The following is a 26,781-nucleotide window of genomic DNA, read 5'->3' as shown; positions in this document are numbered from 1 at the left end:
CTACACCAGGGACTTCCACAATCCCTCCTCCAGTACTGAGCCCTAGGCCTCAGAATCCTCACAGTTGGAAGAGGAGCACTCTGATTCTTCCTCAGAAGTATCCCTCTTGTACACCTCACAACTCCCTTCCCCCAGTGGATATGCCTGTCCAGAGGAAGAATCTGTTGAAGCTGATTTCCCTGCAAAAGATCTCACCTTTGGGGAAACTGTAGCAAAGATGAGAGAGCATTTCAAGTAGGATTAATCAGAAATGTCTGAGTTGCAAAAATGATACTATGAGCTCCTCCAGATGGACACCCCAGCTCCCACACCTTTCCTGCACCTATTCTTCTAGCCTTTCTTAATGCTTTCTCTGCAGCATCCATGAAATCAGACTCAACCTCCAGCCCTCTGCAGACCTGATAGGTTTTGCAAGGTACTTGAGACAACTAAATTTCTGGTGAAATGCCCAGCTGCAGACCCAGCCATCATCTCAGTCTGTACTGACAAAGCCTCAAAATTACTGCCGTTTATGATCCCTTCTCCCTGCTGACAAGAACAGCAAGGCCGTGGAGCATTTGGGCAAAAAGGTGTACACATCTGCAACTCTGGCCTACAGAGCAATCCATTACCAGACACACGTGTCTAAATATACCTTGGCCCTTTTGGAGAAGATTTCCAAACAGCTTTCAGACCTCTCTGACCCTGCAGCCAAAGCTCAACTGCCCTCCCTTGTTTCTCTGACGTCTCAAGTTACCAGGCAAACTATCAGGTGCAGTTATGATGCTGCTGAGGCTTCAATTAGGTCAGCAACATCAGACTCTGCTCTAAGAAGGTATTCCTGGCTATGCCTCCAGTCTTTACCAGACGATTTTAGGGCTAAGCTAGTAGCTGCACCTTTAGACAATTCAGCCCTATTTGGATCCAATGTTGCAGACTTGTTCAAGACCTTGAAACAAAAATGTAAGGAGTTCCAAGACTTAAAACATCTGTTTGCATCTCCAATTCCCAAGTTTCAAAGGAATTACCCATCCAAAATTCAGCTTATCAGGAAGCATTCAGGTCCAGCTTCTTCCAGACCAAGAAAAGCTCCCAGGAAACAAGCCGCTCCTGCCAGGTCTACGCCACCTACCAGCCAAAGGGCGCCTTTTCGTGATAGGATAGGTTGTGTGCAACTACCTGCCAATCTTGAAACCCCCTCACTTTGTCCCTCTTTTGTTATGACTCTCTCACGGTCTCCAAATGTGGAGAGGCATCACTTCAGACAAGTGGGTACTTTCAGTTATAGAACACTGGTACTTCATGACCCAGATCATTCCCCCAGCCCCCAAAAGAACAGCTTCCTCTCTTACAACCAGTTCTGGACAACCTTATGGCTCAAGGTACCATCCAATCTGTCCCACAGGTTGCAGTGGAAAAGGTTTTTACTCCAGATCTTCCTAGTGGCAAGAAAAGACGGGCCCTGGAGGCCAATTTTATACATCTCCCATTTTAACCTTTTCCTGCATGATCCCACCTTCAGGATACTTACATTGCCAACTGTTTTCCCTCTGATCCTACCACAGTGGTTCATGGCCACCTTGGACATCAAGGATGCCTACCTACATATCCCCATAAGGCCCAGTTTCAAGAGTTTCTTCTGTTTCTCAGTAGCCTCCTCTCACTATCAGTTCTCAACCTTGCCTTTTGGTCTTTCCACAGCACCAAGAGTCTTCACCAAATGTCTGGCACCAGTGATTGCCTTCTGCAGGACTCCAGGGTTCCAGATCTTCCCTCACTTGGATGACCCTACTCATCCAGGCAGACTGCAAACAGTCCCTCCTGCTTCAGTTGCAGAAAACCATTTCCCTCCACCAGTCCCTAATCAGATAAACTACCCAAAATCCCAGCTGGACCCTACCTAGGACAATAGTCTTCCCGGGGTGCAGGATTCGGACCGACCTCATGAAAGCCTTCCTTCACCCCAAAAGGTGGAAAGCCTGACACTATACCTACTTTTGGTACTTCAAACCAAGGAAATGACTACAAGGCAGTACCTCAGGCTGTTGGCCTACATGGCTTCACTATTCCTCTGCTGCCTTTAGCAAGGCTTCACATGAGGAAACTGCAGTGGTACTTCAAGTCTGTTTGGACACAGTACTCCCATCCCCTGGAGTACAGGGTGCCCCTCTTGCCCTACCTCAAGCAAGAGATACATTGGTGGCTAACCCAGGTGAAGCTCAGCCTGGGTCTTCCACTCCAACCCCCTCCACCACAGGTATTGTACACAGACACCTCAGTTGGGGAGCAGCGCTGGGGCTCCTAAAAGTGCAGGGAGTTTGGCCAGAACCACACAGGAAAGAGCACATTGGTGTAAGAGAAATGAGAGCAATACTATTGGGCTTGAAGGCTTTTCAGCCCACACTGCAACAGGGACCCCTAAAGCTTTTCACAGACACTACCACAGTGCTGTTGTATCTCAAGAAGTAAGGGGGAACCAAATCTTACTTTGCAGACTAGCTCTCCTTGTGTGGGAACTGGCCACCATTCAGGGAGTTGCTCTTCAGGCAGTATACATCCCTTCCCAACAGAGTTCTTAGGCAGATTCCCTCAGCAGAACCATGACATCATCCCACAAATGGATGCTACACAGGGATGTCTTCCTGGACCTTGTGCACCAATGGAGATATACCTCAAATAGACCTGTTTGCCTCCACCATGAACAGACAACATCCTTCCTCCTGCACCAGACTGCCAAAATCTCTGGCGATCGCAACAGATGCCTTTTCAATCTCCTGGAAGGGTTTGTTTCTCAATGCATTCCCCCCTTCCGTCTTGTTCAGAAAGTCCTGCTTGAAGATCCAGCAGGTCAAGCTGAAAATCTTGTTGGTGACTCCCTGTTGGCCAAGACAGCATTGGTTCCCCCTCCTGCAATTAGCCAAGGGCAATCACCACAAGTTAGCCCTCAGAGTGGACCTCCTCACACAGAACCAGGGAACCCAAATTCACCCACGTTAGTAATCTCTACACCTCACCTTGTGGGTGATAGGATTCTGATCCCTTTCAGACACCTATACAATGAGGACGTGCTCACTGTCCTGCAGGAGGCCAGGAAATCTAATACCAGGAGATCTTGCGTATTCAAGTGGAAAAGATTCTCTATGTGGTGCCTTAGAAGGCAGTTAGACCTTTTCATAGTGAGGTCCCCCTAGTACTGTCTTACTTGTGTGAACTTTTGCAGACAGGGTTAGCATTCTCCATTAAGGCCCATTTGTCTACCTGCCTTCCTTTGGAGCCCCCCTTTAGCTTCCATATTGCCTGCAAAACTGTTCCTTAAGGGGGTACTTCACCTCAGACCACCAAGGAAGCCCATTCCACCACAATGGGACCTGAACTATGTTTTAGAGAAGCTCACATTCCCTCCCTTTGAGCCAGCATCCAAAGTTTCCCTAAAACACTGCACGTGGAAGACTGCTCTGCTGGTAGCCTTGACCTCAGCTAGAAGGAGTTGCAAGCTGTCATGGCTATTCCACCCTTCCTCATTTTCCACAGAGATAGGGTGACCCTTGGAATCGACCCATCCTTCACTCCCAAGGTGGTCAATGACCTTTCCTTAAACCAAGCCATCCACCTTCCCACTTTCTTTCCCAACCCACAGGGAGACAGTGAGATAGTACTTCATTCTCTTGATGTGCACAGACATCTCAGATTATATCTGTACAAAACCAAGCCCATCAGAGTCTGACCAGTTTGTCTCCTTTTACGCCAGGGCCCTGGGAAAAGCAGTAACTAAGCAAACCATTTCAGCATGGATTTCCAGGGCTATTACCTGTTGCTACACACACCACAGGAAACCCTTATGTGGCACTGTTAAAGCATATTCTGCTAAGGCAATGGCTTCATCTGGAACCTTCTTCAAAGGCCTGGAGACTTCCACTGTTCTAGAAGCAGCCAGTTGGTCATCTGTGCATACTTACACAAAGCATTACAAAATAGACAAGATTTCCAGGTCCAGGGCTATCCTCCATGGATTCCTGGAGAATTCTTCTAGGCCACCACCCCCTTCCCTAACAGTGAGCTTTGGCACTCAACCAACTGTACAGAATACTTGCAGTATGTCATTAGGAGGACATGGAAAAGTTGTGTAAAATCTTACCATAGCTATAGATGTCCTTTTCTTCCATGTTGCAGTATTCCTTCCTTCCCACCTACCCCTCCTGATATTTCCCTTCTTGGATGGCACAGGACTTGCACTACCTTGTCTGGGACTGGTTCCGACTGGGGCGCACAGTTCTGAAGTCTGGTGGGCGCAGACGTCACTTATATGGCCCATGCTCTGCTAACCGTATCAGACGTCCCACACACCATGCAGTGACTGCAAACTTTTGTGTACTGGCCGGATGTTCGGATAGCAAGAGGGGAAAACCCAACTGTACAGAATACTGCAACATGTAAGAGAACATCTATGGTTATGGTAAGATTTTACACAACTTTTCTTCCACCTCCAGTACCCACTGTTACCATGGATACCTCCCAGTTGTGTTGGATTGGAGCATTTCTTCGGAAGGACAGTCCAAGGCACTGAAGAAATCAATTCGCACATCAATGTCCTAGAGATGAGAGCTGTCCCCCTAGCATTGCAGGCCTTCCAGGATGCCCTTCCTCTCGGGATGTTTGCGATTCAAACCGAGAACATGTTTTTGGTTTGGTACAACAACAAACTGGGGAACCAGATCTTATCCCCTTTGTTGAGAAGAAACGAGACTGTGGCAGTTGGCAATCTTTCAACCTCTTTCTTATGGCAGTGCACATACTGGAGAAATCTAGTGCACTAGCAGACAAACTCAGCATGTCCATTCTGATGCCTCACAAGTGGTCTCAGTCATTAGTGGTAGAGAGGATTTTCCATCAATGGGGTCAGTCTTGCTGCGATTTGTTTGCCTTTCCCCACGACAAAAAGTGCAGCAGGTTCTTTGCACTAATCCACCCGATGCTGTAGTCCACGTTTGGCCCTGCAGTCTTGTTTTTGCTTGTCCTCAGATACCCCTAATTCCTAAATTCATACGGAAGGTACTTTGGTTGAAGAGCACAGTTGTCCTTGTTGCCTTCTTTTGGCCTCGTCAAGTGTGGTTTCCTTTCCTTTGGTCCCACCTTCGCTATCCACCCTGGATACTGGACCCCAGTCCAGACCTTTTCTCATCCCACAGGGCTGGATCATGTGAGCATTACAGGCCTCAAGTTGACCGCATGGTTTCTCCAATTCCACTGGTGAAAGCCCAAACTTTCATCCCCTGTCTGACAGATAGTACTATCATCTCAGAAGGAGTCTACCAGGAAAATCTGCAAAAGTAAGTGGAAGAGTTTCTCTGGGCTTTACAGAGGGAATTAGACCCTTTTACTGCCCCCACTTCTGCCATTCTTAAGTTTTTAACATCTGTTTTTCAAGTAGAGGCTAATTTTGCTATTAAAGTGCAGTTGGCAACAGTATGTAATTTTCATTCAGGGGAAAATGCTTCCTCTTTTTAGCATCATCAAAATTGTACATTGGCTAGACCTGATTTAAAATTTTTATCTTGGAAAACTGTTTTTATTGTGGCCATTACATCTACTAGATAAGTATCCAAGCTCCGGGCGCTCTCCCAAATCCCTATTTTTGATCCTTGACAGATAAGTTACCTTATGAACCAATCCATCCTTCTTGCCTAAAGTAGCCTCAGAAGCGAATATTAACAAAGCCATTAATTTGCCTGTTTTCTTTCCCAATTTTGCTAAGGAAGGCAAGTTCATGCTTCATCTCTTGGATGTACATAGACAGCTTAATTTTTATATTCAGAAAGTCAGGTCCATTGTTTCTCATTCGCCTGCAACAAATTGGGTGAACCAGTTTCTAAAGTTACCTTAACCAGATGGCTTATGCAGTGCATATCCTTTTACAGTCAGTGAGGTTTGTCCTTGTCCATGTGTCCTCCACCAGACCTATGGCTACATCATCTGCATTCTGGTCTAAAACTTCTGTTGATGACATTTGTGCTGTAGCTACTTGATCTAATGATCATACTTTTATTGCTCTTTACAGATTGGATTAGACTTCTAGAAACAGGACTGCTTTGGTTCTGTAGTATTCTGGTATACCCTTCCATGATGCCCACCCAAGGTTCACATAACTGGGGACTTCAGTTGAGGAACGAATGAAAAGGACAACATCTGGTATTAACATGATGTACTCACCACAACTATGCATCACTGTTGCCCATTTTGTTCTTCCTCAACTACCCACCCCTTTCCACCTTTCCTTTAACTCCTGGAGTACCCTTATGGTTGTTGTACTTCTGTTCCAGGTTTGAGTTCCAGACGTTTTCTACTAGCCTTTTTTTTGTCTAAGCCTGAAGTTCTATTGGTTATCGAGCAGCAGCTTGGTCTGAAGTATTGCAGGGTGACAGGGTATTATGAGTAGAGGGAGGAGATCGACAGTTGGATCCGAGAATCGTCTAGTAAGTGTGGCCACGCCGGATCCAAGGTATGATTTGATCTGTGACCCATCAGTTGAGGAAGAATGAAAATGGGCAACATAAATGAATAGTTGTGGTGTGTACATAACTTTAATTTTTCTTAAAAGGTAGTCTGAAACTTTGAATTTATCTTTAGATGAGGTTTTATTTGGCCCATTTGCTATTCAGGCCCTCAAACAATCAGATGAGGGAGTTAAATTAATTTGAGGAATTTCTAAGGTTTTTCAGGCCCCACTTAATCTCCCAGCCCCCCTCACATAAGAAATTAAACAAAATCCCTGCATTCTCAAACCAAACAAGGAAACAAAAAGAGATGGCAGGAGTATAACGATAAGAAACAGGAATCCTTTCATAGCAAGGAGCAGTCTACAACCTCAGAATTGACTGTTCCAGTATTCTGAACAAGAGTCTTTTCCAGGAATTGATCAGTTATAGAGAGAGCTTCAAGTAGATTTGTTTGTCTTCTTTCAAAACAGACAACTGAAATAATTCTGATCGAGGACTCCTTGCAAGCAGACCTGGTGAACGGATGAATTTATAAAATTTTGGTTTTCTGAAAAATTCTTGACAAATTATTGAGGACTGAAGTCAGAAAATGATAGGCATTTGAGTTTCAAACTTCATACCCTTCAGAAAATTCATGCCCATGCAAAACCTGATGTCCTTCTATTCTCATGTTGCAGTATTTGTAACAGTAGGAGGAGGTCACTGCCTTCAGCACCGGACATCCAGCCAGCATGCCAAAGTCTTTGGATAAGGGGTACGTGCGACATTGTATGTCAGAGCCATAAACCTGCGTCGGCTATATATTTGACGGCTGCACGTACCCAACTCAGAACTTCTCTGCCGTAGTGATCTACAGACGTCTCATCGCCATCTCGTGGAATCTTGTTGGTGATCTTCGTGTTTCACTGTTGCAGTCATTACATTTGGGTAATCTGCTAGCAGGTTGCCCTCAGTCGGCCTGAATTCCAAGGTCTTGGGTCCTACGTCAGTTGCTGTCTTCTCTTCCATGACGTCAGGTCGTCAGGGGTATAAAACATACAGCCGACGCCATTTTCTTTAGTCTTTCTTGCCGCACGGTGCCCGAAGCAAAAGCATTTCGCAAGTGCCGGTCGGCCGACTACTGAAATATTCAAGTTTGAGTTTCAGAACTGAAGTCTTCACTAAAGCTAAGTACCCCATTGGGGAAACTTTTTTCTTGCTTTTTACCAATATCAGAAAATGTTAATTGTATTACTTGTGGAAAGCAAATACCTCATAAGGATTTCCATTTATACTGTATTCCTTGCCTAGGCCCTGATCACAACGTGACTGGCTATCGGTTTTGTGCTAGATTTAACCAACGCACTATTAAGCATCTGTATATTTTTGCATCACAGTGTTTTGGAAACAGATTTAACTACCCAGAAATGTCGTCTGATAGTAATCCGACTACCGGAGTACATAAAACGCAAAGAAAAGGACAGAGAAAGGCAATCTAGATCCAAAACCGACGACGAAGCTTCTCCTAAGCCAGTCGCCAGTTCGCCAGTCCTTAGTGAGGCGCTTTCGCAGCCCCTAATACCCACTACCTTCAAGTCGCAGGCCTCTACCGACACCCATGTGGAGTCTGGCATGCAGCAAGTTACTCAAGATATTGGACCGACTGATATATCTCCCTCAGATGGGTCCGGAGCCGCTGAGCAGGCACTGGCTTCTGAGGGTGTATTCAGACCTCAACATTTGTATATCAAACCGACGAAAGCTGCAAAACCAAAGACAAAAGCAACTTCTAAAACTAAAAAAACAATTTGAGCCATGTGCACAGGCCTCTATGCCTAAAAAACAGATGATCAAAATGGCTGAAGACCTTATTACCTTGATCAGGGGTACCCAACCCCCTCCTGATAAGAGGCCTAGGCAAGACACTGATTATGAATCTTCAGATCAGGTTTCTATTTCTTCTGATTTTCTATTTCTTCTGATTTTCTATTTCTTCTGATTTTCTATTTCTTCTGATCAGGAATTATCTATACCTCCAATTATCTATACCTCCCTATGAGGATTCTGATGCTGAGGAGTCTATTCCATCTGCATCTTCTCCTGAGGATTATTCATTTGGAGAAACCTTGCATACTTTGAGGGAGCATTTTCACTGGGAGAGTCAAGACTTCTCAGAATCAAAAAAGAGGCTCAGGGATTTCCTTCTTCCTCAGCACAGGCCTTTAGCCATTCCCCCTGTTTTAGACATGGTGGATGATGTGTTTTCGGAGTCGAGCTTGACCCCTGACTCCTTACTTTTGGCTCCCAGTAAGCCTGACAGATATTACAGGGTCCCTGACTCGCATACATTTTTATTTAGAAACCCTGCTACTGATCCTGAAACTTTTTCACAGGGTCCAAAGGGAGTTGAGGACTCATCAGCAATTTCTGCGTCTGTTGCTGTCACTTCAGTTCTGACGTCAGGTCATCAGGGGTATAAAAACAGGCAGCCAACGCCATTACATCAGTCTTTCTTGCCGAGGAGCCTGAAGCAGAAGCAGTTCGCACGAGTGCCGTTCGGCCGCTACCAGAGTTTTCATTTATGAACTGAATCATTCTGAAGTCTTCTAAAGCTAAGTACCCCATTGGGAATCCTTTTTTCTTGCTCTAACCGATGTCAGAAAAAGTTAACAATTGTCTTGCCTGTGGAAAGCAAATACCACACAGAGATTTCCATTCTTACTGCGTTACCTGTTTAGGCCCAGTCCACGGCATACCTCGCTGTCGCTTCTGTGCAATGTTCAACTCCCGAACCATTCGTCGTTGGGCCCTTATTGTTGCTAAATACTTTCACTCTCTATCTCCATATTCTGAAATGACTTCAGTAAGCCATCCGACAACCGATATTCCAAAAAAAATGTAAGGATAAGTGCATAAAAAACGCAAAGATAAAGACAGCCTAGATCCAAGCCAGACTCAGAGGCCTTAGCTGGGCCGGTCCCCGGTTCTCCGGTTTTCAGTGAGGCGCCTACGCAGCCCCTGGCTACCGCTGAATTGGATCCCCAGACCGCTTCGGATTCCCCAGCAGAGAGTTCTAGGCCGACACAGCCATTTTCTTTAGGCCCTACCGACGACATTGCACAAGGAGAAGCCAGTGCTGTAGAAACACCTTCGGTTTCTAAAGGTGTCTTCAGACTGACTACTCTCACCATAAAATCTTATGCTAAGCTTAAGACTCCTCTAAAACCAAAAAAGACTACACTTCAGTCTCCAGGTCAAGGCCCTATGCCTAAGAACCAGATGCTTAAAATGGCTGAAGATTTGATTTCTTTGATCAGGGGTTCCCACCCCCCCCCCCCCACCCCCCGACAAAAGGCCTAGACAAGAGGAGGATTATGCCTCCTCTGATCAAGTGTCTGTTTCCTCAGGCTCCTCTGAGGAACAGGATTACTCCTTTCCCCCTTATGAAGATTCTGATGCTGAAGACTCCATTCCCTCAGCTTCTCCCCCTGAAGATTATTTTCCTTTGGGGAAACCTTACATACCATGAGGGAACATTTCCACTGGGAAGGTCAGGACTACTCAGACTCAAAGAAAAGGCTCCAAGAGTTTCTTTTACTCCCCCAGCACAGACCACTTGCTATCCCCCCAGTTTTAGATATTGTGGATGATGTTTTCTTAGAATCTAGTCTAAATCCAGATTCTCTGCCTCCTGCTCCAGCCAAACCAGATAGATACTATAGAGTGCCTGACTCGCATAAATTCCTATACAAAAGCCCTGTTGCTGATCCAATCTCCCAGGGTCCCAAAGGGGCTAAGGCTTCTATGGCTAAAAATCCTGTACCCTCTGAAAGGGACTCCAGAGCACTAGATAGGTGGGGGAAGAAGGTTTACACCTCAGATACTCTAGCTATGAGAGCACTAAATTGTCAATTTCACATGCTTAAATACCAGCAACTCCTAATGTCTCAAATAAAACAAAAGATGGGCACGCACCCTCAACAGTCTGAATTCAAGGAAATGCAGGATCTATTGCATGCAGCTGAACAGGTGGGCAAACATACTTTACAATGTGGTTTTGATGCCTTGGAAGCTTCCTCTAGAGCAGCTGTTACTGGGTCTGTTATACGTAGGCATGCTTGGTTAAAGGAACAATCTCTGCCTGATCATGTTAAAGCAAAGTTACTAGATGCACCCTTACAGCAGGATGTCTTATTTGGGATTAAAGCAGAGGAGGTTTTAAAGAAAATGGAGGATAAGGCAAAATCTATGCAGACAGTCGAAGATTTCTTACAGGTACAGCCCCCAAGCTTCAGCAGAAATTGGCCAACAAAAAATTGGTCCTTTCCAGCTTCTGACAGACCACAGAGGGGTAAATACAGGGGCACAAGAGGCAGAGAGGACAAGCACAAATCCCTTACAAACCTCACCAATGGGGCACTGCAACACAGAAGGGAGGAGAAGACGAGTCCCAAACTACTAGAAGGCAAACACAATGACTTAAACCTCAAACTGCCAAGCAAAACTCTCTTGGCAACTCCCTTGGGAGGAAAATTAGCACTTTTTGCAGACAACTGGCGCATCGTCACAAAGGACAAATGGGTCCTAGACATTATCTCACAAGGATACAGATTCCATTTCCACACCTTGCCAAGGATAAAAGGAATGCCAAACCTGCCACAAAATCAATGGGCAGAGGCACAAAAACAAATTACAGCTCTCATGGACATGAGAGCCATTCAGCTGGTACCTACACAGGAGCAAGGCCAAGGATTTTACTTGAGGCTCTTTCTAGTCCCCAGAAAGGACAATGCTTGGAGACCCATTCTGGACCTTTCAATTTTAAACACCTTCTTGCAAGTACCCAAATTCAAGATGCTAACACTACAGCTTCTTCCCATGTTGGGCAAGAAAGCTTGGCTAGTAACGTTGGACCTCAAGGAGGCATACCTGCATGTCCCTATCAGACAAAATTGCAGACATTACCTCCGATGTTCTTCATCTCACATTGCTGCAGTCCTTACACTTGGGTAGTCCGCTGTCCTCGGTCGGCCCGAATATCAAAGTATAAGGCTGACGTCGGTCAAGGCGCATTAGACTGACATCAGAACGTCAGGGTACAAATGCGCATGACCGACGTCATATCCTCAGTCTTTTTTGCCACATGGTCCGATGCAGAAGCAGCGTTGCAAGTGCCGTTCGGCGTTCTGAAATTTTTCGAATTCGGAGTTTCAGACAGTCAAAGTTGGCTAAGTACCCCGTTGGGGAATATTTTAGTTTTTTCTTGCCTCAGTGGTTTACCGGATGTCAGAAAAAGTGAATAACTGTATTTCTTGTGGGAAACAGATACCGCATAGAGATTTTCATACTTTGTGTATTCCTTGTTTAGGGCCTGAGCACGACGTTGTTGGGTGTCGCTTTTGTGCTAGATTCAATAAGCGCACTATTAAGAGAAAGTTAGATTGTGCCAGGTTAGTCTTCGGGAAGCGGTGCAATTATAATATGCCGTCGGATGCTCCGACGTCCGCTTCTTCGAAGAAGCGCAAGGACAAAGCAGCTAAGCCCAGGCAAGAAGAGCCGTCCGTACCGGACACCGGTTCTTTAGAGGTGTCGGTGGAGCCGGGGGTTCCGCCGGAGGTTTCTCTGGAGTCCCAGGGGGAGGCTTTGTTATTGCAGGATGTGGCCTCTCAGGAGGCAGGTCAGGCTGAAGGGGCTTCTCAGGTTACTGTACTCCCCTCCCTTCCTAGGGTGGTTAGGCCCTTTCCTTCTGTTTCCAAGGCTTCTCCCAGAGGCAGGCCAGGTTTAGCTTCAGTTGGTGTCACTCCTAGTTCTTCAGGATCTGTGCCCAAGAAGCATATGCTTAAAATGGCAGAAGATTTGATTACTTTGATTAGAGGTTCTTTGCCCCCTCCTGATAAGAGACCTAGGGTGGAACCTGAGTTGGGGAGTTTTGAGCAGGCTTCGGATGTTTCAGAGTCTTCGGCTGAAGACTTGCAGGAGTATTCTCCTTATTCTGATTCTGATGTGGATGATTCTACTCCTTCTGCTTCTCCTTCTGAGGATTTTTCTTTTTCAGAGACACTTCATTCCATGAGGGAGCATTTTAAGTGGGAAGGTCAGGACTTCTCTGATTCCAAGTAAAGGCTTAGGGAATTTTTGTTTTTACCCCAGCATAGGCCTTTGGCTATTCCTCCTGTTCTGGATGTTGTGGAAGATGTGTTTGCAGAGGCTTCTCTTAATCCTGATTCTTTGCCTCCTGCTCCTGTTAAACCGGATAGGTATTACAGGGTGCCTGAAGCTCATAAGTATCTTTTTAAGAGTCCTAGGGCGGACCCAGAAACTGTTAGTCAGGGGCCTAAGGGTGTTAAGGCCTCTGTTGTTAAAAATCCGGTTCCTCCAGATAAAGAGGCCAGGGCTTTGGATAGATGGGGAAAGAAAGTCTATACTTCTTCCACCCTAGCTATGAGGGCTTTGAATTGCCAGTTTCACATGTTGAAATACCAAAACTATCTACTTTCTCAATTGAAGTCTAAGGTAGATGCTCTGGTGGAAGGTATTGAGTGTAAAGAGTTACAAGATTTAGTGCATGTTTCTGAACAGGTGGGTAAGCATTCTTTGCAATGTGGTTTTGATGCTGTACAGGCCTCGTCTAGGGTGGCTGCCACTGGGTCAGTTCTTCGCAGGCACGCCTGGCTGAGGGATCAGAATTTATCTGACCATGTTAAGACAAGGATTTTAGATGCTCCTTTACAGTCTGATGTGTTGTTTGGTTCACCTGTTGAGGCAGTCTTAAAGAAAATGGAAGACAAGGCTAAGTCTATGCAGACTGTTAAAGATTTTTTGCAGGTTCAGCCTCCGAAGTTTAGTAGAAATTGGCCTACCAAGGGGTGGACGTATCCTGCTTATGATTCCCAGTCTAGGGGTAGATCTAGACGTGGTAGGGGCAGAGCTCAGGGCTCTTTCAGGCCTAGAACAGGGAGTTCACCTGCACAGTCTTCAGGTGAGGGCAGGGGTCAGTCCTTTCGTAAACAGACCCAATGACCTACCTTTTCAGCTGCCAGAGCCTTCTCGTCTGGCAGCACCTTTGGGAGGAAGGTTGGCACTTTTCAAGGAAAATTGGAGTTTAATTACCCAAGACAGATGGGTATTGGATATCATACACCAAGGTTACAGGTTTTATTTCCACACCTTGCCTCCTTTCAAAGGCATGCCAGACGTTTCTCCTCAGCAAAGAATAGAGGCTCACAAACAAATTTCTCTGCTACTTCAAATAGGGGCCATACAGCCGGTCCCTATGCCAGAAGTGGGCCTAGGATTTTACTCTCGTCTGTTCCTAGTACCAAAGAAGGGGAACACGTGGAGACCAATTTTGGATTTATCTATCCTCAACACTTATCTGGACATTCCCAAGTTCAAAATGTTGACGTTACAACAGCTTTTACCTCTGCTGGGCAAAGATCATTGGATGGTAACTTTGGATCTCAAGGAGGCTTACCTTCATGTTCCTATCAGACTGAGTTGCAGGAAGTATTTATCAGTTCTCTGCATTGCCCTTTGGCTTATCTACTGCGCCCAGAGTGTTCACGAAAGTTCTGGCTCCAGTGATAGCTTTCTTCAGGCTAAAAGGAATACAGATCTATCCTTATTTGGACGATTGCCTGATTCTGGCTCAAGGAAGGGACGAGCTTCTTCATCATTTGGAATATGTGATAGCAGTGCTAAGATGCCTGGGGTATTCTGTGAACGAAATAAAGTCCAGTCTAGTACCCTCTCAGGACATGTGCTTTCTGGGTGTAAGACTGAATACAGCATCCCAGATGGCCTTTTTGACCCCGGACAAACAAAAGAATCTTTCCCTTTACTTTCATCAATTGTCTCATCAGTCCAGGCTGACTGCAAGGACAGTCCTTCAAGCCTTGGGGTTCATGGCATCTTGTATTCTGGTGCTTCCCAATGCCAAACTGCATATGAGGAAGCTACGATGGTATCTCAAAATGTATGGACACAGCACTGCCAGGATCTGGACACTGTCATTCAAATAATACCTTGCATTCAAAAGGAATTTTTGTGGTGGGCTCAGGAATGTCACCTAAACAAGGGACTCTCTGTGACCCGGCCAGAGGCGAGTCAGATTCTAACGACAGATGCCTCAGACAAAGCTTGGGAGCTCATCTAAATGGAAAGTGGATACAAGACACGTGGCCTGCCAGACTACAACATCTACATATCAACTTGAAGGAGATGTTAGCAGTCCAGTTTGCATTAATAGCTTTCAAGGATTTACTTCTTCCAGGGCAGGTGTTGATTCTAACAGACAACACAACTGTCATGTGGTACATCAACAAGCAAGGGGGGACACATTCTTATCCTCTATGCAGGCAAGCAATGATTTTGTGGGAGACTGCTCTGTTTACAGCTAAATCTTCAGGCAAGGTTTCTGCCGGGAGCACAGAACTCCTTAGCAGATGTGTTGAGCAGACGAATTATGGATCTCCACGAGTGGAAATTGGATCCTCATGTATTTCAGAAATTGACAGTGTCATGGGGAACTCCAGACATAGATCTGTTCGCTTCTCCACTAAACCACCAGCTGCCAAAGTTTTGCACGAAAAGGTTTCATCCCACAGCTTGGAAAGTGGATGCTCTTTCTTTCAATTGGAGCAATCTTCATGTGTATGCCTTTCCACCTCTGCCTCTCCTCCCAAAGGTACTTCTAAAGGTCAGACAGGACAAGCCAAAGATGATTTTAATCGCTCCAGATTGGCCTCGACAGCACTGGTACCCATTACTGAGAAGTCTGGTACGGGAGCCTCAATGGCCTTTGCCTTCGATTCCACACCTGTTGTCTCAGGAGAACGGTCATTTACTCAATGTCAAGCTTCACTCTCTTCACCTAACAGCCTGGCATATTCTGTTTTGAACCATAGAGGGTCTCAACTTCCACAGCAAGTTTTGAATGTTATTTTGGAAGCTAGAAGGCCTAGTACAAGGAAAGTGTACGCAGATAAATGGAAGAGATTTTTATTTTGGAGTGCAGCAAAGGATTTTGATGTTTCTGAGCCTAATTTAAGTGTGGCTCTTCAATATCTTACTGAGTTACTGGACAAAGGTTTGTCCTTCTCTTCTATTAAGGTTCATGCTGCAGCAATTTCGCTCACTATGACTGTGACCCACCATTGTTTTCTCATCCTTTGTTCAAGCAATTTCTTAGAGGGGCAAAGAATATAAGACCCCCGTAGAGCTCCTACTCCTGCTTGGGATCTCAATTTTGTGTTGGAGAAACTCACTCTACAACCTTTTGAGCCTGCAGCTACTACCGAGTTGAAATATTTATCATGGAAGACTGCTTTTTTGTTGGCCATTACCTCTGCAAGGAGGGTTTCTGAATTGCAGGCCCTTATGGCGGTTGAGCCTTTCTTAATTTTCCATAAGGATAGGGTATCTTAAATTACTAATCCTTCCTTTATGCCTAAAGTGGTTTCTAGTGTGGCTTTAAACCAAACTATTCATTTGCCTACTTTTTATGCAAATCCCCAAAATAAAGGGGAAAAGATTTTGTACACTTTAGATGTACACAGGCAGTTGCGATATTATTTGAGCAGAACTAAAGGGTTCAGGCAGTCTCAGCAGTTATTTGTTTCTTTTGCTTTGAGTTCTCAGGGCAAGCCTGTGTCAAAACAAACTATTTCTAAGTGGATTGGGTTTTGCATTGCTTTCTGTTATTCCCATCATGGTAAGGAGATTCCAGCTGGGATTAGGCCTCATTCCACTAGAGCTACTGCCACTTCGACAGCTTTTTTAAGGGGGGTGGCAACTAAAGATATTTTGGAGGCAGCTACTTGGAGTTCAGTGCATACTTTCTCTAAGCATTATCACCTTCCACTTTACTCTAAATCTAGGGCTGGTTTTGCCACTGCTATTTTGCAGGGCATTTTGGCAGCTCCTGCTTCTTTTTAGTTTTGCCATCTTCCCTTACCTCTGCTTTGGGATTCTACCCAAGTGTAAGGACTGCAGCAATGTGAGATGAAGAACATAGTACGGTTTTGTACCTACCATAAATGTAGATGTTCGAAGATCCACATTGCTGCAGTCCAATTTACCCTCCCTCCTTCCCCTCTGTAGTTAGAGGCGGTTGTGTGGGTTGGGTTGTAAATATTGTGTATATTGTATATATTGTACATATTATTAGTGCAAGGGTGGTTGGTTGGTTGTTTGGTGTCTTTTGGTTTTGACCTTTCTTTTTAGGGTCTTCTGACATCTGGGGCAAGAAAAGACTGAGGATATGACGTCGGTCATGCGCATTTGTACCCTGACGTTCTGATGTCAGTCTAATGCGCCTTGACCGACGTCAGCCTTATACTTTGATATTCGGGCCGACCGAGGACAGCGGACTACCCAAGTGTAAGGACTGCAGCAATGTGGATCTTCGAACATCTACATTTATGGTAGGTACAAAACTGTACTTTTCATTGCAGGTTCAACCCATTACCAATTCTCTGCACTGCCCTTTGGCTTATCTACTGCACCCAGGGTCTTCACAAAATGCCTGGCACCAGTAATTGCATACTGCAGACATAGAGGAATTAAAATATACCCATACCTGGACGACTGCCTCATCCAAGCAGAAAGCAAGGACATTCTCTTACAACACCGGGCTTTTGTAAAACATCTAAGTTGCCTAGGGTACACAGTAAACGAAAAAAAATCAAAACTAGTGCCCTCACAAAATATGACATTCCTGGGTGCCAGCTTGAATACAACGGCCCAGATGGCTTATCTGACGCCAGGCAAACAACTACAATTAACTCAATACTTCAGAACAATGGCAACAAAGACCCAACTCCCTGCAAGAAAAATTCTGCAGGCCTTGGGCTGCATGGCATCTTGCATACTACTAATACCATTTGCAAAACTGCATATGAGGAAATTACAATGGTACCTAAAAAACGTATGGACTCGACACAGCCACAGCTTGGAAATGATGATACCTCTCATTCCCTGCCTTCAACAGGAGTTTCTGTGGTGGTCACAGGCATGTCACCTCAACAAGGGTCAGCCTTTCACCCTACCCCCAGCCAGGCAAACTATGACAACAGATGCATCGGACTATGCCTGGGGGGGCACACATGGCAGGACGGTGCGTTCAAGGCATATGGACTGCAGATCAAAGGAATCTGCACATCAATCAAAAAGAAATGCTAGCTGTACAAAATGCTCGGACAGCCTTCAAGGACCTCTTACATCCAGGACAGCTTATCATAAGGACAGACAACACCACAGTAATGTGGTACATAAACAAACAAGGGGGTACACACTCCTACCCTCTATGCAGGCAAGCAATGACCTTGTGGAACACAGCAGTGGCTTACCAAGTTCAATTACAAGCTCAATTCCTGCCAGGAAAAAAGACACATTGGCAGACGACCTAAGCAGAAACATCATGGATCCCCACGAGTGGAAACTGGATCCACAAGTATTTGTAATGATAACTCAAAAATGGGGGCTCCCAGACATAGACCTGTTTGCCAGCCATCAAAACTATCAGCTAACAAAATTTTGCACAAGGACTTTTCACCATCAACCTTGGAAAGTGGACGCACTCTCATTCAGTTGGAAAATGCTGACAGTATATGCCTTTCCTCCATTACCCCTTCTCACAAATGTGTTGCTGAAAGTCAGGATGGAGACACCCCGAATGATACTCATTGCCCCAGACTGGCCACGCCAGCACTGGTACCCACTATTAAGGAATATGGCCCAGGGCCCACCATGGATTCTACCTCAAATTACCCATCTGCTCACACAGCAAGACAATCAGATTCTACACAGCCAGCTCAAATCCTTAAACTTGGCTGCATGGCAAATCACCTAAGCAACCAGCCAGCTCCTCTCTCACAAGCTGTTATGGATGTTATTCTGGAGGCCAGGAGGCCCAGCACCAGGAAAGCCTACTCAGACAAATGGAAAAGGTTTTGCGCCTGGAACCAAGCTAAAGGCCAAAATACCCTTCAGCCTGACATACCTCAGATTTTGCAATATTTAACTGATGTTACACAAAGTGCTTTCTTTTTCATCTATTAAAATCCACGCCTCAGCTTTTTCTGCTCACTACAACACGGATCGTCCCTTATTTTCACATCCACTCCTAAGGCAGTTTCTCAGAGGGGCCAAAAACATTAGGCCTCCCAGGAGAGCACCAACACCTACTTGGAACCTCAACTTTGTTCTGGAAAAACTTACGCTATCTCCTTTTGAGCCAGCTTTCTCAGCTGACTTAAAGTTTATAGCATGGAAGACTGCCCTGCTGCTAGCAATTACTTCAGCTAGAAGAGTTTCAGAGCTTCAGGCACCAATGGCAGTAGAGCCCTTCCTCATTTTTCATCAAGACAGTTTCTCTACGAACTAACCACTCCATTATACCTAAGGTGGTATCCAGTGTGGCAATAAATCAAACCATCCATTTACCCACCTTTTCTCCAAATCCACAGAACAAAGGAGAAAGACTCCTGCATTCTTTGGACATTCACAGGCAGCTGTTACTACTTGGATAAAACTAAGGTTTTCAGAAAATCTGACCAGCTTTTTGTATCCTATGCTACAGCATCACAAGGAAAGGCTATGTCAAAACAGACCATTTCCAAATGGATAGGACATTGCATACGTTTTTGCTACACCCACCATGGAAAACCAGTTCCTGCTAGCATAAGGCCCCACTCTACCAGGGCAGCAGCTACATCTGCAGCCTTCCTCAGGGGGGTGCCAGCCAAGGATATTCTGGAAGCTGCAACTTGGAGTTCAGTACACACCTTCACCAAACAATACCACTTACCACTTTACTCTAAGACTAGAGCTCGCTTTGCCACTGCAGTTTTGCAGGGCCTTCTAGCCTCCTCTAACCCTGTTTGACTCCACCTCCCATCCTTAGCTTTGGGATTCTACCCAAGTGTGATGACTGCAGCAGGGTAACACGATGAACATAGTACAGATGTTCTTCATTCCACATTGCTGCAGTCCTAACCATTGGGGTAGTCCGCTGTCCAGTCGGCCCGAATACCAAAGTATATGGCTGACGTCGGTCAAGGCGCATTAGACTGATGTCAGGACGTCAGGGTACTAATGCGCATGACCGACGTCATATCCTCAGTCTTTTTTGCCGCATGGTCCGATGCAGAAGCAGTTTTGCGAGTGCAGGTTGGCGTTCTGAAATTTTCTGAAGTCGGAGTTTCAGACCGAATCAAAGTTGGCTAAGTACCCGTTGGGAACATTTTGGTTTTTCTTGCCTCAGTATTTAACCGGATGTCAGAAAAAGTGAATAACTGTATTTCTTGTGGGAAACAGATACCTCATAGGGATTACCATACTTTGTGTATACCTTGTTTAGGGCCTGAGCACGACGTTGTTGGATGCCGCTCTTGTGCTAGATTTAACAAACGCACTATTAAGAGAAGGTTAGACTGTGCCAGGTTAGTGTTTGGGAAGCGTTGTAATTATAAAATGCCGTCGGATGCTCCGGCCCGCTTCGTCAAAAAGCGCAAGGACAAAGCAGCAAAGCCTAGGGTTGAAGAACCGGCAGTCTCGGACGTCGGTTCTTTAGAAGGCCCAGTGGAGCCAGCAGTTTTGCCAGGAGTTTCTGTGGAGTCTCAGGCAGAGACTTTACTGTTACAGGATGTGCCCTCTCAGGAGGTAGGCCAGGCTGAGGGGGCTTCTCGGGTAACTGTTCTTCCCTCTCTTCCTAAGGCAGTTAGAGCCTCTCCTTCTGTCTCCAAGACTTCTTTGAGAGGTAGGCCAAGTTTAGCTTCAGTGGGGGCTTCTCCTAGCACTTCAGGTTCTGTGCCTAAGAAACATATGCTTAAAATGGCAGAGGATTTGATTACTATGATTAGAGGTTCTATGCCCCCTCCTGATAAGAGGCCTAGGGTGGAGCCTGAGTTTGAGAGTTTTGAACAGTGTTCAGAGGCTTCTGAGTCTTCGGCTGAAGACTTGCAGGAGTTTCCTCATTATTCTGATTCTGATGTGGATGATTCCACTCCTTCAGCTTTTCCTCCTGAGGATTTTTCATTTTCAGAGACTCTGCATTCCATGAGGGAGCATTTTAAATGGGAAGGCCAAGTTTTCTCTGATTCCAGGAAGAGGCTTAGGAATTTTGTTTTTACCCCAGCATAGGCCCTTAGCTATACCTCCTGTGTTGAATGTGGTGGAAGATGTTTTTGCAGAGGCTTCCCTGAACCCTGATTCTTTGCCTCCTGCCCCTGTTAAACCTGATAGGTACTATAGGGTGCCTGAAGCTCATAAGTATCTTTTTAAGAGTCCTCGGGCAGACCCAGAAATTGTTTCTCAGGGGCCTAAGGGTGTTAAGGCCTCGGTTGTTAAAAATCCTGTTCCCTCTGATAAAGAGGCAAGGGCTTTGGATAGATGGGGAAAGAAAGTGTATACTTCTTCCACTTTAGCCATGAGGGCTTGAATTGTCAGTTTCACATGCTAAAATATCAAAATTATCTCCTTTCACAATTGAAATCTAAGGTGGATGCTCTGGCGGAAGGTATTGAGTGTAAAGAGTTGCTGGATTTAGTTCATGTGTCTGAACAAGTGGGTAAGCATTCTTTGCAATGTGGTTTTGATGCTGTGCAGGCCTCCTCGAGGGTGGCTGCCACTGGTTCTGTTCTTCGCAGGCACGCTTGGTTGAGGGATCAGAATTTAGATGAGCATGTTAAGACAAGGATTTTGGATGCTCCTTTACAGTCTGATGTGTTGTTTGGTTCGCCTGTGGAAGCAGTTTTAAAGAAAATGGAGGACAAGGCTAAATCTATGCAGACTGTTAAAGATTTTTTGCAGGTGCAGCCTCCAAAGTTTAGCAGAAATTGGCCTACTAAGGGATGGACGATCCTGCTTATGATTCCCAGTCTAGGGGTAGGTCTAGACGTGGTAGGGGCAGAGCTCAAGGTTCTTTTAGGCCTAGAACAGGGAGTTCTCCTGCTCAGACTTCTGGTGAGGGCAGGGGTCAGTCCTTTCAGAACAGACCCAATGACCTGCCTTTCCAGCTGCCAGTTCATTCTCGCCTGGCAGCTCCTTTGGGAGGAAGACTGTCTCTTTTCAAAGAAAATTGGGATTTAATTACTCAAGACAGATGGGTTTTGGATATCATTCACCACGGTTACAGGTTTTATTTCCATACCTTGCCCTTTTCAAAGGCATGCCAGACGTTCCTCCTCCACAAAGGAAAGAGGCTCACAAGCAAATTTCTCTGTTACTCCAAATAGGGGCCATTCAGCCAGTCCCTGTACCAGAAAGGGGCCTAGGATTTTATTCTCGCCTGTTCCTAGTACCAAAGAAGGGGAACACGTGGAGACCAATTTTGGATTTATCTATCCTCAACACTTATCTGGACATTCCCAAGTTCAAAATGTTGACGTTACAACAGCTTTTACCTCTGCTGGGCAAAGATCACTGGATGGTAACTTTAGATCTCAAGGAAGCTTACCTTCATGTGCCTATAAGACTAAGTTGCAGAAAGTATCTGCGTTTCCGAGCTGGAAATTCTCATTATCAGTTCTCTGCATTGCCCTTTGGCTTATCTACTGCGCCCAGAGTATTCACAAAGGTTCTGGCTCCAGTGATAGCTTACTTCAGGCTAAAAGGAATTCAAATCTATCCTTATTTGGACGACTGCCTGATTCTGGCTCAAGAAAAGGAAGACCTTCTACAGCATTTGGAATATGTCATAGCAGTGCTAAGATGCCTAGGGTATTCTGTGAACGAAATAAAGTCCAGTCTAGTACCCTCTCAAGACATGTGCTTTCTGGGTGTGAGACTGAATACAGCAGCCCAGATGGCCTTTTTAACCCCGGACAAACAAAAGAATCTTTCCAGTTACTTCCATCAATTATCTCTTCAGTCCGGGCTGACTGCAAGGACAGTCCTTCAAGCCTTAGGGTTCATGGCATCTTGTATTCTGGTGCTTCCCAATGCCAAACTGCATATGAGGAAGCTGCAATGGTATCTCAAAATGTATGGACACAGCACTGCCAGGATTTGGACACTGTCATTCAAATAATACCTTGCATTCAAAAAGAATTTTTGTGGTGGGCTCAGGAATGTCACCTAAACAAGGGACTCTCTGTGACCCGCCAGAGGCGAGTCAGATTTTAACGACAGATGCCTCGGACATTGCTTGGGAGCTCATCTAAATGGAAAGTGGATACAAGACAAGTGGCCTGCCAGACTTCAGCATCTACATATCAACATGAAGGAGATGTTAGCAGTCCAGTTTGCATTAATGGCTTTCAAGGAGTTACTTCTTCCAGGGCAGGTGTTGATTCTAACAGACAACACAACTGTCATGTGGTACATCAACAAACAAGGGGGAACACATTCTTATCCTCTATGCAGGCAAGCAATGATTTTATGGGAAACTGCGCTCAGCTTACAACTAACTCTACAGGCAAGGTTTCTGCCGGGAGCACAGAACTCCTTAGCAGATGTGTTAAGCAGACAAATCATGGATCCCCACGAGTGGAAACTGGATCTTCATGTATTTCAGAAATTGACAGTGTCATGGGGAACTCCAGACATAGATCTGTTCGCTTCTCCACTAAACCACCAGCTGCCAAAGTTTTGCACAAAGGGGTTTCATCACACAGCTTGGAAAGTGGATGCTCTTTCTTTCAGTTGGAAAAATCTTCATGTGTATGCCTTTCCACCTCTGCCTCTTCTTCCAAAGGTGCTCCTAAAGGTCAGACAAGACAAGCCAAGGATGATTTTAATAGCTCCAGATTGGCCTCGACAACACTGGTACCCACTACTAAGGAGTCTGGTAAGGAAGCCTCCATGGCCTTTGCCTTTGATTCCACATCTGTTATCTCAGAAGGACGGTCACCTGCTCAATGTCGAGCTTCACTCTCTTCATCTAACAGCCTGGCATATTCTGTTCTAAAACACAGCAGGTCTCAACTTCCTCAACAAGTTTTAAATGTGATTATGGAAGCCAGAAGACCTAGTACAAGGAAGGTGTACACAGAAAAATGGAAGAGATTTTTATTTTGGAGTGCAGCAAAGAATTTGGAGATTTCTGAGCCTAATTTGAGTGTGGCTCTTCAATATCTTACTGAGTTATTGGACAAAGGTTTGTCCTTCTCTTCCATTAAGATTCATGCTGCAGCAATTTCAGCTCACTATGATTGTGACCCACCATTGTTTTCGCATCCTTTGGTCAAGCAGTTTCTTAGAGGGGCAAAGAATATAAGACCCCCACGTAGAGCTCCTACTCCTGCTTGGGATCTCAATTTTGTGTTGGAGAAACTTACTCTACAACCTTTTGAGCCTGCGGCTACTGCTGAATTGAAATACTTGTCATGGAAGACTGCTTTTTTGCTGGCTATTACTTCTGCAAGAAGGGTTTCTGAGTTGCAGGCCCTTATGGCAGTAGAGCCCTTTTTGATTTTCCATATGGATAGGGTATCATTACGTACTAATCCTTCCTTTATGCCTAAGGTGGTTTCTAGTGTGGCTTTAAACCAAACTATTCATTTGCCTACTTTCTATGCAGATCCCCAAAATAAGGGGGAAAAGATTTTGCACACTTTAGATGTACATAGGCAGTTGCGTTATTATTTAAGCAGGACTAAGGATTTCAGGCAGTCTCAGCAGTTGTTTGTTTCTTTTGCTTTGAGTTCTCAGGGCAAGCCTGTGTCTAAGCAAACTATTTCTAAGTGGATTGGGTTTTGCATTTCATTTTGTTATTCCCATCATGGCAAGGAGATTCCAGCTGGGATTAGGCCTCATTCCACTAGGGCTACTGCCACTTCAACAGCATTTCTAAGGGGTGGCAACTAAGGATATTTTGGAGGCAGCTACTTGGAGTTCAGTGCATACTTTCTCTAAGCATTACCATCTTCCTCTCTACTCTAAATCTAGGGCTGGTTTTGCCACAGCTATTTTGCAAGGCATGTTGACAGCTCCTGCTTCCTTATGATTTGCCAGCCTCCCTTAACTCTGCTTTGGGATTCTACCCAATGGTTAGGACTGCAGCAATGTGGAATGAAGAACATAGTACAGTTTTGTACCTACCATAAATGTAGATGTTCGAGGATCCACATTGCTGCAGTCCAATTTACCCTCCCTCCTTCCCCTCTGTGTTTAGGGGTGGTGGTGTGGGTTAGGATATACTCTTGTACATTTGTATATATTGTATATATGTTTGGTGCAGGGTTGTTTGGTTTTTTGGTTTGGGCCTTTGTCTTTTTAGGGTCTTCTGACATCTGGGGCAAGAAAAGACTGAGGATATGACGTCGGTCATGCGCATTAGTACCCTGACGTCCTGACATCAGTCTAATGCGCCTTGACCGACGTCAGCCATATACTTTGGTATTCGGGCCGACTGGACAGCGGACTACCCAATGGTTAGGACTGCAGCAATGTGGATCCTCGAACATCTACATTTATGGTAGGTACAAAACTGTACTTTTTGTACCTACCATAAATGTAGATGTTCGAGTGTATACCTTGCTGCAGTCCAGGTTACCCTCCCTCCATCCCCTCTCTCAAACCTTTCTATACCTTAAAATCTGTTACAACCTTTGTGGTGTATTTGCTTATAGCTGGAGGAATATTTTGTTTATGCTACACTTTTTATTATTGGTACTATCTACTGACTACCATTTGGGGGGGGGGGGGGCACCTGACATCTGGGGCAAGAAAAACTGAAGAAAATGGCGTCTGATGCCTCTCATATATACCCCTGGCGCACTGACGTCAGGGAAGAGGCGACAGCAACCGACGCCGGACCAAGACTTTGGAATTTGGGCCGACTGCGGGACCGCCTGACTGCAGGATAACCCAACTGTGATGACTGCAGCAGTGTATACACTCTTAACATCTACATTTATGGTAGGTACAAAACTGTACTATTTCTCTACCTTGGATGGGTCCGGAGCCACTGTGCAGGCACCGGCTTCGGAGGAAGTTCTTCGCATTACCGATATTTGACATAAACCGACAACTTGTTTCGCATCTTCAGTTCCTTCTAAAACTACCAAGTTTCTAAGGCTGAGACTGAGCTACGCCTAAAAAACTGACGACCCAAACTCAAGCACCTGCTTCCTTGCCACAAAATCAAATGCTTAAAATGGCAGAAGACCTGATTATGCTGATTAGGGGAAGCCAGCCTTACCCTGATAAGAGAAAAGAGATTCAGATGCAGAGGAATCCATTCCCTCTGCTTCCCCTCCAGAGGATTTTTCTTTTGATGAAACCCTTCATACGAGCATTTCCCTTGGGAATGCCAGGATTATCCTCAGTCCAAAAAGAGACTCTGAGAATTTCTAAATTTACCTCAACATAGACCTTTAGCAATCCCTCCTGTTCTGGATGTTGTGGATGATGTCTTTATTGAGTCCAGTCTAACTCCTGATAACAAATAACCAGTCTCAACAACAAAATTGAAAATAGAGTGTAGAAGGGTCACCAGCCAAGGATTGATTTGCACTCAAACTGTGCTGCCGAATCACCAACAAACGAATAATCCAAGGTCCATAAACGCATACCAAAAACGATTTATTGAAATCACAATACACTACGTCGACCTAGGTTTCGTTCATGAAATGAACTTCTTCAGAACATCTTGCTAAACTACAAATCTTCATTATATACCTAACCGCCCCACCCTAATTGATGCCTATTATTCCATCAATTTGTTAAGCATACTCTAAATGAACTTGATAAACATTAAAAACAAATTCTTAAAACCACACAACAAAATTAAGGCAGCACATAATCCAATACAATGCCCATATACCCTATACCTATAAATGTTTGCCTTACTTAAATATAAAATTGCAAATAATATATATTGATACATATAAAAATATATAAAAAAAATATATATATATATAATGAATATGACAAATACATTATAATTACATGTACTAAGAATATGTGTATGTGTATATATTCCAAAAATATAAAATATACGGACTTGATGATTTCAGGTTGTTGTTGAACACTAAAACCCAATACGTACCCAAAAGGCCTATAATTAATTTTTTTAATTTTTAAAAGTAATACTTATGAAACTTTACAAAAAATATATATATATATGTATATTGAAATTTATAAATATTGTAAATATGATGAATATTAAAAAACTGGTTTAAAACTTATCTTAAAACTGCTTGATTTTGATTTGACTTCTGTACATATATAAATTATTAACAATACATACTTATATTAACGCATGGATAAATAAATAAATAACCATATACAACATTAATAAATATTGTTGAAAAACTATACTTATTTTAAATATGTCAAAATCAATAATAAATATATATGTGTGTATGTATATGTATGTACACAA

General features: G+C 44.6%; 1 protein-coding gene across 1 annotated transcript in view; it reads left to right on the top strand.

The window, feature by feature from the left end:
- The window catches only part of PPP4R2 (protein phosphatase 4 regulatory subunit 2), a gene marked incomplete in the record, with an annotated part of 674,825 nt that overhangs the window by 553,208 nt on the left and 94,836 nt on the right, over positions 1-26,781 (top strand).

The sequence above is a fragment of the Protopterus annectens genome, chromosome 7.part0 (genome assembly GCF_019279795.1).
Source record: "Protopterus annectens isolate FY-2018-M chromosome 7.part0, PAN1.0, whole genome shotgun sequence".
In the NCBI taxonomy this organism is placed as follows: domain Eukaryota; kingdom Metazoa; phylum Chordata; order Ceratodontiformes; family Protopteridae; genus Protopterus; species Protopterus annectens.
The sequence above is the reverse complement of the archived record's forward strand: the minus strand, read 5'-3'. Positions and strand labels throughout refer to the sequence as shown.